This window comes from Humulus lupulus, chromosome 8, assembly GCF_963169125.1.
Source record: "Humulus lupulus chromosome 8, drHumLupu1.1, whole genome shotgun sequence".
In the NCBI taxonomy this organism is placed as follows: Eukaryota; Viridiplantae; Streptophyta; class Magnoliopsida; order Rosales; family Cannabaceae; genus Humulus; species Humulus lupulus.
The window spans coordinates 150,713,782-150,732,789 of NC_084800.1; positions in this window are offsets into that span (position 1 = coordinate 150,713,782).

The window sequence follows — 19,008 nt, forward strand, 5'->3', positions numbered from 1 at the left end:
TTTTTTTCTCAAATGCAGATACAAGGAACAATTCAAAAACAAAATGAATCGGTTTTCACAAGAGAAACAATAGAGACTCAAAAAGAAAAGAGAAACAATGCAGATTCGGATTTCACAAAAAAGAAAAGAGAAAACTCAACCCACATTCGGATTTAACAATATGAATAAGAGAATATCAATCCCAATTCAGATTTACTCAATCCCAATTCAGATTTCACAATAAGAACAAGGGAACTCAATTCCAATTTCGAATTTCACAACAAAAACAAGAGAAACCCAAGGCAAAATTCGGATTTCAAAACAAAACAGCAAGAGTAACTCAATGAAAATTTAGATTCCACAATTAGAACAAGAGAAAAACTCAAAGCCCTAATTCACGTTAAGAACCCTAAAACAAGCTCTAGAATAGTTTCGGATTTCACAACAAATAAGGGAAACAAGGAAACAATTGCAACAAGGAAATTAACAAGCTCTAGAATAGAAAAACATGACTAGATGAACACGAATTGAAAATAGAGGAACACGAATTGATTTTTTTTTTTTTTTTTTTCAGAAATCCTAATATAATAACACGAACTGAATAGAAAAAAAATGAAAAAGGATAGGCCAAACCGGATGATCCTAAGCTCTGATACCAACTGATACGAACCACACCAACATTGTGATGAAACCCGACACCAAATATGGAACAGCCACCAAGAACATACGAGATTGGAATGGAACCGCGACCCAATGCTTAGCCAAGCACGAACCTTGGTATGAGGAAGACGCCACAAACGGGGATGGAATCCGTTTGATAAGTCAGGATGAACGCCACAAGGAATCTCCTTGATAAGTTCAAAAGTTTCTTCAAGAACTCAAGAAGAAATAAACTCACAATTTCATTCAACATAATCTGATTTTTCCAAATGTTTTCAAGGCCTTATATAGCCGAAAATTACATCAAGACAAGCCCCTTTGTCTTCCTAATGAAACCGAAAAATTAAGGACAGCCCCTTTGTCTTCCTAATGAAAACTGAAATTAAAGACAAGCCTTTTTGTCTTCCTCATGAAAACCGAAATTAAAGACAAGCTTTTTGTCTTCCTAATGAAAACCGAAAATTAAAGACAAAAGGACTATTGGACTCACACAAGTCAAATGTTTGACTTATCACAAAATAAACAAAGACTAAATAAAAAACGTGATTAAAAATAAAAAGACTCATTACAGGAAGCTAAATATTGATCAAGCTCCTAAACTGGTGTCCTCATCATTCCTCCCCTCTTGACTTGGATCAACTGGAACTTGACTTGGATTTTTAGTCTTGGTGTCCTCATCACAAACCGTCGCCTCATCACCCTCTTCATGGCCTCCCATGTGTCAATAGGACGATCTCCACTCCGCCTCCTGTTGATGCACAACTGATCCCACCAAACAATAGCATAATCAGTAAACTCAATGGTAGCAAGTTTTACCTTCTTCATGTCGGAGTAGTTGTGACAATCAAAAACTAGCTCCATTTTCTTCTCCCACTCAAGGTATGCTTCAGGATCACTCTTCCCCTGAAATGCTGGGATTCTCATTTTGATATTCCCCAAATAATTATCTACCTAGTTCCTATCTTCTCTATTCCCACCATACCTCCTATGGTTACCCGCCGACATCCTATCAAACTCATCATCAGAAACTACCCCTTCTAAATCCCCTTCATTCTCATCCTCCCTTTGGTGTACCCTACCCCTCCTTGGTCTCCGTTGTGCCCCCTCTTCTACCCTATCCAACCGCTCATGTATTTGCTCACACTCCTCCCTCAACATCCTCCTCATCTCCCCCATTAAAGCTTCAATTTGTAGATTTGGAACTGTAGGTGGTGGAGCGTCATTGCCTGCATTTCTTTCTGTATTTTGTGACATGATGGAGAATCTGCAAAACAATAAGGTTAGACAATTATAGAAAGGACCTCACTGCACTCCCTCACGTGTTTCACTCAAAGAAAATGGTCACTCAAGTACACTCGTGTTTGCACTCAATGATGGCTTTTACCCTCAAATAAGCTCACACCTCTGCCTTTTTCCCCTCTATTTTCTTCTTTAAGCTCTTTGAAAACTAATGAAACGGTGATATGGAGGTTCAAGCAGCCAATTCTACCAAACAAATCAAACGAAAACCGATGAAAAAGTGGCGAAAAATGGTGATTTTTGGAACACTTGTGTGGGGTTTTGGCAAAAGGGCCTCTAGACTATGGGGAACAAGAATAGAACAAAATTTTTTAAGAGGGGTTTCCAGACTCTTTTTTTTTTTTTTTTTTTTTTTGAGTTTGGATCCCCTTGAAATTAAGAACACCAAAGAACCAATCCGAAAACCAAGCACACTGTGGTACTAAAACAGATTCAAGAACAATCCCAATAACAGAAAACGATTATTCCCAAAATCTAATATGTGATTCAACCAACAAGATCAAAACCAAACTAATTTGTGGCACTATAACAGTCTCGGATTCCACAACAAATAAAGGAACCAATTGAAACCAGGGACACAATTGAAACAAGGGAATTATCAATACCAATTTCGGATTTCATAACAAGAACATGAGAAACCCAAGGCAAAATTCGGATTTAACAATAAGAATAAGAGAAACTCAAGCCCAACTCAGATTTCACCATAAGAACAAGAGAAATCTCAAACCCAATTTCAGATTTTACAATAAGAACAAGAGAAACTCAATCCCAATTTCAGATTTCACAATAAGAATAAGAGAATCTCAATCCCAATTTCGGATTTCACAATAAGAATAAGAGAACCTCAATCCCAATTTCAGATTTCACAATAAGAATAAGAGAAAACTCAATGCCAATTCGGATTGCACAATAAGAACAAGAGAAACCCAAAAGCACATTCGGATTTAACAACAAAACAAGAGGACTCAATGAAAATTCGGTTTTCACAATTAAGAACCCTAATTCAAGATTTTAGAAACGAAAAGAAAAAAAAATAGGGGAAATTTCAGAAACCCTAATTCAATTGCAATATTTGAACAAAGAAACGAAATGGAAAAAACAAGAAAAAAAAAAGATAGGCAAACAGTATGAACCTAGGCTCGGATTTCAAACAAGGAAACAATTGAAATGAGGAAAACAACAAGCTCTAGAATAGTTTCAGATTTCACAAGGCAACAAGGACAAAGAAATCAAAACACGAGTAGATGATGAATTTTTTTTTTTCTAATATAGAAACACGAATTGAAAGAAAAACACAAAGTAAAGGATAGGCCAAACCGGATGATCCTAATCTCTGATACCAACTGATACGAACCACACCAACATTGTGATGAAACCCGACACCAAATATGGAACAGCCACCAAGAACATACGAGATTGGAATGGAACCGCAACCCAATGCTTAGCCAAGCACGAACCTTGGTATGAGGAAGACGCCACAAACGGGGATGGAATCCGTTTGATAAGTCAGGATGAACGCCACAAGGAATCTCCTTGATAAGTTCAAAAGTTTCTTCAAGAACTCAAGAAGAAATAAACTCACAATTTCATTCAACATAATCTCCCTTTCACATTGTTTTGGCAGTCCTTATAAGTGATGAGGACACCAAGACTAACGATCCAAGTCTAGTTCCAGTTGGTCTGGTGACGAGGGCGCGAGCCAAAAGACTCAGTTTAGGAGCTTGATGAGTCTTATTGTATTTGTCATCTTGTATTTTTAATTTATTCACGTTATTGTTGTTATTTGGTCTTTCTTTATTTTGTAAAAGTCAAACACTTGACTTGTGTGAGCTGAAGAGTTGTGTGAGCCGAAAGGTCTTGTTTATGGTGCTTTCATTAGGAAGACCAAGGGTCTTGTTTTCATGTAATTTTTCGTCCTTATAAGGATTGCCAAAACAATGTGAAAGGGCAGATTATGTTGAATGAAAATTTGTGAGTTTTCTTCTTGAGTTCTTGAAGAGACTATCCGAACTTATCAAGGGTATCCCTTGTGGCATTCAATCCGACTTATCAAACGGATTCCCATCCCCGTTTGTGGCGTCTTCCTCATACCAAGGTTCGTGCTTTGCTAAGCATTGGGTCGCGGTTCTTCATTCCATTTCGTGTGCTCTTGGTGGCTGTGCCATATTTGGTGTCGGGTTTCATCACAGTGTTGGTGTGGTTCGTATCAGTTGGTATCAGAGCTTAGGATCATCCGGTTTGGCCTATCCTTTTTTTTTTCATTTGTGTTTTCTATTCAATTCGTTTTTCAATTCTGAAATAAAAAAAAACAAACAAAAATTATTCATCATTTAGTCGTGTTTGAGTTCTTTGTCCTTGTTTATTTTTTTTCTTGTGAAATCCAAAACTACTATAGTTAATTTCCCTATTTCAATTGTTTCCTTGTTCAATCATTCCCTTATTTCCAAAGTTTCCATTATTTTTTTTGTGAAATCCCTTGAAATCCGAAACTAGTCTACACAAAGTTTCAATTCCTTTGTAATCGTGAATTAGGGTCCTTTGTAATCCCCTATTTTGTTTTCTTTTCGTTTATGAAATCATTAATTAGGGTTCTTAACGTGAATTAGGGCTTTGAGTTTTATCTTGTTCTAATTGTGGAATCTGAATTTGCATTGGTTTTCTCTAGTTCTTATTGTGAAATCCGAATTTTCATTGAGATTCTCTTGCTTTGCTTTTGAAATCCGAATTTTACCTTGGGTTTCTCTTGTTCTTATTGTGAAATCTGAATTGGGGTTGAGTTTCTCTTGTTCTTATTGTGCAATCCGAATTGGCATTGAGTTTTTTCTCTTGTTCTTATTGTACAATCCGAATTTGTTTTATTGTGAAATCTGATTTGGCATCGAGTTTCTCTAGTTTTATTGTGAAATCTGAATTGACAGTGAGTTTCTCTAGTTTTTCATTGTGAAAATCCGAATTTGCATTGAGAATCTCTTGCTCTTTTGTGAAATCCGAGTTGTTTTGTTTTCAAATCCAAGTCTAATTTTTTTTTTCTTGTGTCTTGTACCTGCATTTGAGAAATCAAAGAAAAAGAAAAGAAAATAAGAAAGAAAGAAAAGAAAGAAGAAGAAAACCAAGAGGATCCGAATTCTAAAAAAAAAAAAAAAAAAAAAAAGAGTCTGGAAACCCGTCTTAAAAAATTTTGTTCTATTCTTGTTCCCTATGGTCTAGAGGCCTTTTTTCCAAAACCCCACACAAGTGTTCCAAAAATCATCGTTTTTCGTCATTTTTCACCAGTTTTCGTCGATGTTCGTTTGGTTTGTTTGGTTGAATTTGCTGCTTGAATACTCCATATTACCGTTGGATTAGTTTTGAAAGAACTTAAAGAAGAATACGAGTGGAAAAAGGCAGAGGTGTGAGCTTATTTGAGGGTAAAATCCATCAACGTTGAGTGAAACACGAGTGGACTTGAGTGACAATTTTTGAGTGAAAACACGTGAGGGAGTGTGGTGAGGTTTTTTTTCTCCATATTATTCTAACCTTATTTTGCAGATTTCCATCATGGCACAAAATCCAGAGAAAAATGCAAGCAATGATATTCCGCCACCTGAGGTTCCGAATCTACAAATGCAAGCATTAATTGGGGAGATGCGAAGGATGATGAGGGCGGAGTGTGAGCAGATACATGAGAGGTTGGATAGGGTAGAAGAGGGAACACAATGGAGGGCACGGAGGAATAGGGTGCAACAACGGGATGTTGAGGGTGAAAGAGAGTTTGATGGGGGCGATTTAGAGGAAGAATATGATAGGATGTCAGAGGGTAACCATAGGAGGTATGGCCGAGATAGAGAAGCTAGGAACTGGGTAGACAATAATTTGGGAAATATCAAGATGAGAATCCCTGCCTTTCAAGGCAAGAGTGATCCTGAGGCATACCTTGAGTGGGAGAAGAAAATGGAGTTGGTTTTCGATTGTCACAACTACTCTGACATGAAGAAGGTAAAACTAGCTGTCATTGAATTTACTGATTATGCTATTGTTTGGTGGGATCAGTTGTGCATCAATAGGAGGCGAAATGAGATCGTGCCATTGACACTTGGGAGGCTATGAAGAGGGTGATGAGGCGACGGTTTGTACCACCTCATTATTATCGAGATCTCTACCTTAAGTTGCAGGGTCTTCGTCAGGGCTACATAAGTGTTGATGAGTATTACAAGGAGATGGAGATGGCTATGATTAGAGCCAATGTTGAAGAGGATCGGGAGGAAACCATGGCAAGGTTTTTGAATGGGTTGAACCGAGAGATTGCTGACCCAATCGAACTACACCATTATGTGGAATTGGAGGATTTGGTTCATATGGCAATCAAAGTTGAGAGGCAGCTCAAGAAGGGTAGTTCAAGTTCGAGGCCAAGACCGAGCCCACACAATCCAAGTACAACACCTTGGAGGTCGAACTATCCAAAGAAAGAAGACCAACCCACTTCATCATCTACACCAAAACCAGCCACAACAGCCACGACCCCTCAAGGTAAAACAGCCCCTACTTCGTCCCATTCTAGTGAGATAAAGTGTTTCAAATGTCAGGGGCGAGGACACATAGCTAGCCAATGCCCAAACAAGCGAGTTATGGTAATTCAGGATAATGGGGAGGTAGATTCCAAAGAAGAAGATGATCTTGATGACATGCCACCATTGGAGGACGCTTCTATGGGTAGTGAGGAGTTTGGGGCAGAATCTGGTGAGCTGCTTGCACTAGTCACACGACGAGCCTTAAATTTGCAAGCAAAAGAAGAGGAAGAAGAGGTGCAGCGGGAGAACATCTTTCACACTCGTTGTCATGTGAAAGACAAGGTATGCAGTGTTATTATTGATGGTGGTAGTTGCACTAACGTTGCTAGTTCTTCCATGGTTGAAAAGCTAGGGCTCCCAACGCTTAAACATACTCATCCATACAAGTTGCAGTCGTTGAATGATAGTGGTGAAGTGAGGGTTACAAAATAGGTGCTGGTATCATTTCGAATTGGCAAGTATGAGGATGAGGTATTGTGTGATGTGGTTCCCATGCAAGCTGGACACCTCCTTCTAGGAAGACCTTGGCTATTTTGATCGGCGAGTCCAGCATGATGGCTTCACCAACAAGTACTCATTCACGTTCCATCAACGAACAATCACTCTAGCTCCATTGACACCAAAGCAAGTATATGAAGACCAAGTGAGGTTGTAAAAATTGAGTGATAAAAAAAATTGAGTGAGCAAAAGAAGGAGAGTGAAAAGATGAATGAGAGTGAGAAAAAAAAGAGACAAAGAGAGAAAAGGGTCGAATCAAGTGAGAGAGAAAAGAAAGAGAAGAGTTCGATCAATGAGGGAAAATTAGAGAGAAAACAAAATAATTTTTATGCAAAAAAAAGTGAGGTTAAGGAGGCTCTTTTAAACACTAACCAACTTGATGCTAACAAGGGTCGTCACAAGCAGGTTTTTGACCCCGGTGATTGGGTATGGGTACACATGAGGAAAGAGCGATTCCCAGCACAAAGACGTTCCAAATTGCTACCTCGAGTAGATGGTCTGTTTCAAGTGCTAGACAGGATCAATGACAATGCCTACAGACTCGATTTACCAGGTGAGTATACTGTTAGTGCTACTTTTAATGTTTCTGATTTGAGTCCTTTTGATGCAGGTGAAGATTTGAGGACAAATCCTTCTCAAGAGGGGGGGGAATGATGAGGACACCAAGACTAACGATCCAAGTCTAGTTCCAGTTGGTCTGGTGACGAGGGCGCGAGCCAAAAGACTCAGTTTAGGAGCTTGATGAGTCTTATTGTATTTGTCATCTTGTATGTTTAATTTATTCACGTTATTTTTGTTATTTGGTCTTTCTTTATTTTGTAAAAGTCAAACACTTGACTTGTGTGAGCTGAAGAGTTGTGTGAGCCGAAAGGTCTTGTTTATGGTGCTTTCATTAGGAAGACCAAGGGTCTTGTTTTCATGTAATTTTTCGTCCTTATAAGGACTGCCAAAACAATGTGAAAGGGCAGATTATGTTGAATGAAAATTTGTGAGTTTTCTTCTTGAGTTCTTGAAGAGACTATCCGAACGTATCAAGGGTATCCCTTGTGGCGTTCAATCCGACTTATCAAACGGATTCCCATCCCCGTTTGTGGCGTCTTCCTCATACCAAGGTTCGTGCTTTGCTAAGCATTGGGTCGCGGTTCTTCATTCCATTTCGTGTGCTCTTGGTGGCTGTGCCATATTTGGTGTCGGGTTTCATCACAGTGTTGGTGTGGTTTGTATCAATAAGGACGAAAATTACATGAAAACAAGACCCTTGGTCTTCCTAATAAAAGCACCATAAACAAGACCTTTCGGCTCACACAACTCTTCAGCTCACAAAACAAGACCTTTCGGCTCACACAACTCTTCAGCTCACACAAGTCAAGTGTTTGACTTTTACAAAAATAAAGAAAGACCAAATAACAACAATAACGTAAATAAATTAAAATGACAAATACAATAAGACTCATGAAGCTCCTAAACTCAGTCAACTTTGATGAGTAAGACAAGTCTTTGTTCTCCTTCAATGTTGACCACAGTCTCCTCTTGTTTTAGGACTTTGTGGACTAGGCTGTTAAGTTCTTCCTTGAATCTCTTGGCTCGTGCCCTCGTCACTGGACCAACTGGAACTTGACTTGATACTTGGGTCTTGGTGTCCTCATCAACATGCATGTTGGATACATACTAGTGCTGGTCGGACATATGCATGCCATTTCTCTATTTGGACAACCATGCACTTGCTGGACATATGCATAAGGACCAGACCTTTGTCTCTCCTCGGACATGCGTCCGACCACGCCCTTAGACTGCTCCTCGGACCAAAGTCCGACCACACTCCTTGGACTGCTCCTCGGACCAAAGTCCAACCACACTCCTTGGACTGCTCCTCGGACCAAAGTCCGACCACTTCTTGGACTCTCCTCGGACCAAAGTCCGACCACACCTTGGACTGCTCCTTGGACCAAAGTCCGACCACACCTTAGACTGCTCCTCGGACCAAAGTCCGACCACACCCTTGGGCTCTCCTCGGGCCAAAGTCCGACCACACCCTTGGGCTCTCCTCGGACCAAAGTCCGACCACATCCTTGGGCTCTCCTTGGACCAAAGTCCGACCACACCTTGGGCTCTCCTCGGACCAAAGTTCGACCATGCCTTTGGACTGCTCCTCGGACCAAAGTCCGACCAGTCACTTGGCTTGGATGTGACACCTCTCAAGCAGTCAAAACTCTTCATTGATGTATTGGGCTGCTGCTAAGCCAAATCACCCAACTATTCCTTGCCACTTGTCATTTCTATCGCCACGTCATCACTTTCAAATTTTTTAGGATAACAATGTTTATAATTTTTTAGTTTGTAATTTCTATTCTAGTTATGAGTTTCTAATCTTTTTAAGATTATTAAGGTGATGATGGAGCAACTTGTAACTAGATAATATTTATGTTGTATATTGATTTTCATTGTAATGCAAAAAAGTTTATGGATTTTTCTTCTTCATATATGTCTTTCATATTTAATATCTCATATTTTGGATTGTTAGATAATATGCATTTTGTTCTTCATTTTGCAAAACATAATATTCTTTCTGTAAGATGTGTCATTAAATTGTACATATTCAATGCTTAGAACAAAAATATTATGTTTTGCCTTATAAACAATGTTATTTGATTTTTTGTTGTTTCATTAGGTTGATTCACATTAAATACTTTGAAATTATACTTTTTTTGAAAAGTGAAGAAAAATCCTATCTTTTTAGAAATAATTTGTGTTTAAAATTATAAATCTATTTGCTATTTAGAAATTGATAGTTTGACTTATTTTAACTATCACTAAAACTTGGGAATCAATATACTAATAAATATTATTAAACTTACATTTTGTGGATTCTAGTATCTTAATTATCTTCCATTTTAACACTTATTTTCAAATCATTATTTGTTTATTTTCATTCTCTTAAATAGCTTTATTTTAAATCTTTTATTTTATGTTCATGACATTAAATATCTCAATCTTTGGAGCTATGTTAGAATTTATTAATTTTGGTTTAAAATAGTTTTCTTTTTTATTTTAGATAACTCCTTTGGGTTCGATCTCGTGCTTACACGAACACTATATTTCATATACGATTCGTGCGCTTGCGAGTAATAAATTTTTAAACACATACCCGTTTTTAGTCTATGACCCTGCTACAGTTGTAGCAACAGCTAAAACGAAAACCAAAAATAAATAAATAAAACATAAAAGCAAACCAAACCAAAATTGTTACACACTCACGAAATGGTCCAGCCAAAAATATAAACTTATTAATGCATATACAATATACTTAATTTCTTTCTAATATATATTCTGTAATTATATATTATATGAATGAAATAAAAAGACAAAAGGCAATCAACCTACCTCTGCCTATGTTGGATCTCATGCCCTCCACCCTCTATCGACTGCCTTGAGTAGCGTCGCCGCCTAGAGCCGCTGGCTGCTAAAGCTTCATCCGCCTCTGCCTGGAGCTGCCTCCGTCTGGAGTCGCTGGAGCTGCCTGCGCCTGCGCCGCTGAAGCTTCCTCTGCCTGTGCGTGGATCTGTCGCCGTAGATGAGAGAGTGGCTGTAGAGAAGAGAAAGTAGATGCACGGCCTATGTCTTTGGAGAGAAAAGAATTGAAATAATGAGAGAGAATGAGTAGAGGGAGGGAGGCAGAGGGAGTCAACGACATATTAGCTAGCCTAAGCGACAAAATAATACATAACACAACACAACTGTTTTAAAGGGTAAATACATAACATCAGCTAGCCTAAGCGACAAAATAGGGATATAACCCTAGTTCCTCTGAGATACCCCGGCCGTGATTGTAACGCCCTACTTTTTTAGAACCGTTACTAAGTGAGTTTTAAACGTGCAATTAACTCGCTAATCGAGGTTTTAGGTTAAAAGTGTAGCTAAACTGTAATAAAAGTCATATAATTTGAAAATGTATTTACTCGCTGAAATTATAAAGTGTTATACATTTGGGATCCCAAAATTACTGTTTAGAAATATTTACATCTCAAAAATATGATTAAAGTCGACTAAACGACAAAACCCTGATTAATACGTAACAACTCCCAAAATACCCCTGGTCGTGGCAGCCAGGCAGGCCAAACATGTACACGTCGCTTCACGCTCTACGTACTCATGGTTGGTCGACCTTTCCCTTGCCCTTACCTGCACCATAGAGCACCCGTGAGCCGAAGCCCAGCAAGAAAACTCAACATATACATATCCAACAACCATCATATAACAAAGCCGTCAACAGGTTAAACATATAGCGACCATGCTGTCCCAGGTGCTTTACTAGGCCCTGGGTTCGCGGTCTATACCGTGAGGATGACTCATGAATCCGGGTCTCACCCTGGCGACTTGCACTCTGTGTTCTTAACATCGCTCCCGGCCTCTTACCGTACTCGGCCTTACACTCCACGTGCTTAACGCCGTTCCCGGCCCTTTACCCTACCCGGCCTTCGCCGCTCATTCTCAGATAAGCATACATAGCATAATATCAATAACTACTTAAACACATACCAAGCATAAACAATAGGGCTACGCCCTGCAATTCAATCTCATAGGGTCGTGCCCTGCAATACAAACTATAGGGTCACGCCCTGCTCTACGGGTACAATCGTTTTCTTACCTGTGCCCCGAGCTTCTTGAGCACTGAAATCCCGAGCACAATCCTCTAACCTGAGCCTCGCTGAAAACCTAGTCACAACACACAAGTAACAGTCTCGTTACTAACCAATTCATAATTGTACCCCGGAACCAATCCCATGCTCTCGGGACCTCCCGTTTCCCCATACAAGGTAGCGAAATCGTCCCCCGAGCCCCCTGAGCCAAAACCCTAAAAACACAAAATCCCACATCTTGAAAATGGCCTAGCGCCGTGGCACAGCCCTATAGGGCCTGCGGGGCCCAGCAGGGCTCCCCTGGCCTGACTCATCCCAGCGCCGCGACAATCATACGCGAACCCAGAAAACTGGGTTTTCTCAACATTTTTCCCGAGCAAAAACTCATCCAAATCACCACCGAGGTACACCCAAGTCCCAATTCAACCTAAAACTTCAAATAAATGGTACAACAACTAAAAAATACTAGCAACAAACTCAAACACTCAACCAAACTCAAAAATCACCTAGTGGTTTAAAACTTCACAAAACTTAAACCACACCAGAATATATATTTAAAAAATGCATGGAATTCTTACCTTAAGTAGGAATTCGACCCTGAGATGCTTTCAAATCCAGTTCCAAGCTTAAATCCACAAATTCCTAAGCTTAACTTTGCCAAAACTTCATTCCAATAATCCACAAGGCAAAACACAATTCAGTTCTCAAATCACAACACTTCTTGGATGAGTTCAACAAAATAACAACTTAAAAGCCTTACCTCAAACGTGTAGAACAACCTCTAGTTTCCTTGGCTTAAATCCTTAGCTTGATTCCCCACTTTGATCCTACAAATTCAGAAGTCCTTCCCTTGGTTTCTGGTTTTCTCTAGAGCTTCCAAAAGACCCAAGTATATGCTGAAATGAGAGTAACGTGAGATACTTTTCCTCAGCCAAAGTCTATCTATTTCTAAAGCCAAATGACACATATGCCCTCCCCTCTAATTTAGACTCTAACTAACCTCAAGGGCAGACTAGACTTTTCCTTATCCTCTTGCGAGAATGCCACATTCCCACTTAATTTCTCACCCATAACAACTATCTGAGTTACTTATAGTTACCCAAGTTACCAAAGTGCCACTAACTACTAATTATTCTCGCTTGTGACTATCTAGCTAAACTGCTCCCTAGGACTGTCTCGGATCGTGCATCATATATATATCACCACTCACACGTGGTGTCAACCACAATATACACAAATATTGCATTTATGCCCTCAGTGGGCTAAAATTACAATTATGCCCTTAGCAACCAAATGGGGCCCACATGCATATTTAATTCACCTAAACATGCATCTCTAATCACATACTTATTAAATTCACATATTAACATAATAAACCAATTATTGCCCTCCAGACACGCTAATCAAGGCCCTAAGCCTGATTAGCAAATTTGGGATGTTATAGTGATGGTCGAGCAGCCGCATATGTACACGCCGCCACCGAAGCTCTCCAACTCATGGCTGGTCAAGCTTTCCCTTTCCCTTACCTGCACCACATAGCACCTGTGAGCCAAGGCTCAGCAAGAAAATAGAACATGCAACAATAGAGAATATAACTTTAAAATAACCATTCAATAAAATCAGTAATATCCACTCATAACCAATATCTTATAAATTCAATCGCATGATCATTGGATCAACCTAGGGTCGTCACCCTATTCAGTTGGCTTTTAAGCCAACTCTCGGGCCTATGCCCTAGCTACGTGACCATAGAGTCACCTGGGGCCTCGCCCTTAGCTCTGTCCCACTAGCCATAGAGCTAGCCAAACCTCTGTGGTTCACCTTTGACTTAGAGTCGATCAACGTAATATTACGTTGTAGGTTTAGGCCAATGCCTCTTGGCCAGCGCACAACACGCTATTGTCGTCCTTGACTTATAAGTCATGCCCTAATCCAGGATTACATACTTTACTTATAAGAAACAGATGTGGATAGGCACATCCCAACAATTAAGCACATATTCATGCTAATCATACATTCCATTGAATAACCATACCCACGATACCAAACATAATCACATAACAGGGCCCCATGCCCTAACCATAGAGTTCATGCAACAAATATAAGCACTTAAGCATTTATCAACAAGCATTTAGAACAATAGCCTAACATAACCAATCCTGGGGTCCAAGCCCTAATCATATCAATATATAACAGACGAGCCAAGCCCTAATCATATTAACACACAATGAACAGGCCAAGCCCTAATCACACATAACACGTTCTAGGTGCAGTTTTCTTACCTTAGGTCCAATTGAGCGCAAACGAGAATGACCCTCGAGCACGATCCCAGTTTTGAGCCCTTAGCAAAACCCTAAGCCACAACCATAAAATATGATTCTATTAATATCGAGCGATCAAAGGCTTCCGGACCAAGTCCTAGCCTCCGGGGCCTCGGGTTCCACCAACCCGGGTAGTGGAAACAATCCCGAGCCTTAAGGAAAAGTTCTATTTTGAAAACAAACTCCTAAGGCAAAATTGCCTAGGCAGGTCGCGACTTGCCCCCATATGGGTCACGGCGCACTCCCCTGACCATCCTCTATCTCCTCTTTGTCTAGAGGCACGGGTCGCGACTTGGCCTCTCAAGTCGCGGCGCGCCCCCCAGGCAGAGGCCTCCCTTGGTGCATGGCTCAGGCTGAGTCGCGACTTGGCCCCATGAACCAAGAAAACCTCCATTTCCAGCAGCCAAATTCAATCCTAACCATACCAACTTTCACCCCAAATTATAATTCAATTATCCCAATCACCCTAATATGTTCCCAAGAACAAAACCCAACATAAAACTACTCCCAAAACTCACTTATTTACCAATTCAATCTTTGAAACTCAAAGGCTCAAAAACACCTTAAAACAGCCAGAAATTTACAGAATTTAAATGCTTAACCAAAGCTAAGAGCTCACCTTTACTGAAGAATGAATCCACCAAATTGCTACTGAGTTCTTTCCCAAATCCTTAGCTTCAATTCAAGTGGTCCTAGCCCAAATTCCCCCTTAGTTCAAAGGTTAGCTTAGGAAAGCTTGAGAGAAAAGTGAAGGAGAAGGAGGGAGGGTCGATTTAGGCAGTGTTCTAAGTGTTTCTTTTTGTTTGTCTTATCTAACTTAAGTTACTTAAGTTAATCCCAAGGCTCGGGGTACCAAAAACATCCCCGAGGGAAAAATGGTAAATTTCCTCAATATTCCCTCCTAAACTCTCTAACTTCAAATATTTCTCCAATTATTTATTTTATAATCCAATAACCCAAATAAATGTATATTACCCAAAATACCCCTCGACTCACCCTAAGTCGGGTATTGGGTCCCGTTGTGACTTTCCCGCTAACTTACTCCCTAGGATCGCCTCATGCCGAGTAACCCAAAATAGCCCACATAATAATGTGGTCTCTCACATATATCACATATATGCACATAAATACACAATTATGCTCGCAACGGGCTGAATTACCAAAGTAGCCCTTCTAATAAGAAGTGGGCCCACATGCATATTTAATACCCCTAAATATGCGCATTTAATCATATTATCACATAATCCACACAATTACAATTAATATAACAATTAAACACATAATTCCATATATTGCCATCCCAACCCCCTAATCAAGGCCCTAAGCCTTATTAGGTAATTTTGGGATGTTACAACTATCCCCTCCTTCCAGAAATTTCATCCTCGAAATTTTACCTGAACAGCTCGGGAAACTGAGCTCGCATATCTGCCTCCAGCTCCCATGTCGCTTCCTCGACCCTACTGTTCCTCCATAACCTTAACCAAAGGTATGGTCTTGTTCCTCAGGACCTTGTCCTTCCTGTCAAGAATCTGAACTGGTTGGTCATCATAAGACAAGTCTGTTTCCAATTCCAAATCCTCATAACTCAGTACATGAGTCCTATCTGACACATACTTCCTCAACATGGAAATATGGAATACATTATGCACACTAGACAATGCAGGGGGTAAAGCCAACATGTAGGCCACCTGCCCGATCCTCTCTAGGATCTCAAACGTCCCACAAACCTAGGGCTCAGCTTGCCCTTCTTCCCGAACCTCTTCACCTCTCTCAGAGGTGAAACCCTAAGGAAGACATAGTCTCCCACCTGGAACTCCACGTTCCCTCGCTTCAGGTCAGAATAACTCTTCTGCCTACTTTGAGAAGCGAGCATCCGAGCTCTAATCTTCACGATAGCCTCGGTGGTCCTCTGAACTGCATCCGGACCCAGATATTTCCTTTCACCCATCTCATCCCAATGAATGGGCGATCTGCACTTCCTACCATACAACATCTCATAAGGTGCCACTTCGATGGTAGACTGATAACTGTTATTATAAGAAAATTCTATCAGAGGCAAATACTTACTCCAGGACCCTTCAAAATCCAACACACACGCTCTCAGCATGTCTTCCAATATCTGAATAGTCCTCTCAGACTGACCATCAATCTGAGGATGGTAAGCTGTGTTGAACTTCAGCTGTGTACCCATCGCCCTCTACAAACTCCTCCAAAACTTGGAAGTAAAGATAGGGTCCCTATCAGACACGATAGACCTCGGCGTCCCATGAAGGCAAACTATCTCTCTCACATAGAGATCTACATACTGGTCAACTGTGAAATTCATCCTCACTGGTAAAAAATGAGCTGACTTCGTGTACCGATCCACAATGACTCAAATAGAATCGTGCTGGCCCACTGTCCTGGGCAAGCCTACCATGAAATCCATCGTGATATCTTCCCACTTCCACTCTGGAATATCCAGTGGCTGCAACAATCCCGCCAGCCTCTGATGCTCAGCCTTGACCTGCTGATAGGTCAGGCACCTTGCTACATAGTCTGTCACATCCCTCTTCATCCCAGGCCACCAGTATAAAACTCTCAGGTCTTGGTACATTGTTGTGGTGCCTGGATGAAGATAATACGAAGTAGTGTGAGATTCATCAAGAATCTCTCGTCTAATCTCAGTGTCCATCGGAACACAAATCTGACCCTTATACCTCAGTAAACCCATACTTGACACCGAATAGTCCTTAGCTACTCCAGCTAAGATGCCCTCTCTAACCTGTCCCAACTGTGGATCATACAACTATCTCTGCTTGATTATCTCCAAGAGGGTCGACTATAAGGTGATATTGGCCAACCGGCCCACCACTAACTCTACCCCTGCTCAAGTCATCTCATCAGCCAACTTCCTCGATATATGTCTGGCACTATACAACTATCCCGGCCCCTTCCGGCTCAAGGCATCTGCTACCACATTGGCCTTCCCAGGGTGATAGAGGATCTCACAATCATAATCCTTTACCAGTTCCAACCAACGTCTCTGCCTCATGTTCAGATCCTTCTGAGTGAAAAAGTACTTCAGACTCTTGTGATCAGTGTATATCTCACACTTCTCACCATACAAGTAATGCCGCCACACCTTGAATGCAAAAACAACTGCTTCCAGCTCTAAATCATGCGTGGGGTATCTCTACTCATAGTCCTTCAACTGACGTGATGCATAGGCAATGACCTTTCCTGCCTGCATAAGTACACAACCCAGACCCTATCTCGAAGTGTTATAGTAAACCACAAACTTACCCTGATCTGTAGGAAGGCTTAAAATTGGTGCGGTGATCAAACTCTCCTTGAGCTTCTGGCAACTGTCTTCACATTTGTCCGACCAAATTTTTTTTTGATTCTTGCGTGTCAGCTCTGTCAATGATGATGCAATCCTGGAGAACCCTTCCACAAAGCGCCTGTAATAGGCGAGGAGCTAAGGGTACTCAGAACTCAGTGAACATATTAGGAAGGCCCCAAACACTCTCTCTCTCTCTCCCTCTTCTCTTATACGATTTCTACTCCTCCTCTCTTGAGATTGAAGGGTTCTTGATGAACTAAGGACTAAGCTAAGGAAATTCTGCTAAGAAGTCTTGAGAAACTGAAGCATTTAGCCAGGGAATTCAGCTGGGAAAACTTAGGAGACTAAGCTTAAGAAGTGAAGACTAAGTTGAGAAGTTTAGCAATAATTGAGGTAAAATTCTAGTTCTTCATCTTTGAATTTCTTGTTGGGTTTTGATAGAATTATAAGTGCTTGGTTAGTTTAAGAACATAGGAGTTAGTGAGAGTATGGATTCTATTGATTTGGGGTTGTGGTTTTGTGTTTAAATTGGGTGATCGAAAGTCTTAGATTCATAGCTAAACTTGGTTTGGTTGGGAGGTTCTTATGAGTTTGAATTTTGGGAAAATTGGCTGAGAGAAGTGTGAAGAAAACCCAGAATTTCTAGGTTTGAAGGGGGGCGCCACGACCTAGCTCAGGGGCACTGCGGCCCGTGTGCCCATAAGGTCCTGGGTGATGAGGACACCAAGACTCAAAATCCAAGTCAAGTTCCAGTTGATCCAAGCCAAGAGGGGAGGAATGATGAGGACACCAGTTTAGGAGCTTGATCAATATTTAGCTTCTTGTAATGAGTCTTTTTATTTTTAATCACGTTTTTTAGTCTTTGTTTATTTTGTGATAAGTCAAACACTTGACTTGTGTGAGTCCAAGAGTCCTTTTTTGTCTTTAATTTTCGGTTTTTATTAGGAAGACAAAGGGTTGTCTTTAAATTTCGGTTTTCATTAGGAAGACAAAGGGTTGTCTTTATTTTTTCGGTTTCATTAGGAAGACAAAAAGGCTTGTCTTTAATATTTCGGTTTTTAGGAAGACAAAGGGGCTTGTATTGATGTAATTTTCGGCTATATAAGGCCTTGAAAACATTTGGAAAAATCAGATTATGTTGAATGAAATTTGTGAGTTTTCTTCTTGAGTTCTTGAAGAGACTATCCGAACTTATCAAGGGTATCCCTTGTGGCGTTCAATCCGACTTATCAAACGGATTCCCATCCCCGTTTGTGGCGTCTTCCTCATACCAAGGTTCGTGCTTTGCTAAGCATAGGGTCGCGGTTTACCATTCCAAATTTCGTATGTTCTTGGTGGCTGCCATATTTGGTGTCGGGTTTCATCACAATGTTGGTGTGGTTCGTATCAGTTGGTATCAGAGCCAGGTTCATCCGGTTTGGCCTATCCTTTTTTTTTTTCATTTGTATTTTTCTATTCAATTCATTTTTCAATTCTGAAATCAAAAAAAAAAAACAAACAAAAATTATTCATCATCTAGACGTGTTTGAGTTCTTTGTCCTTGTTTATTTTTTTTTCTTGTGAAATCCGAAACTACTATAGTTAATTTCCCTATTTCAATTGTTTCCTTGTTCAATCATTCCCTTATTTCCAAAGTTTCCATTATTTTTTTTGTGAAATCCCTTGAAATCCGAAACTAGTCTACACAAAGTTTCAATTCCTTTGTAATCGTGAATTAGGGCTTTGAGTTTTATCTTGTTCTA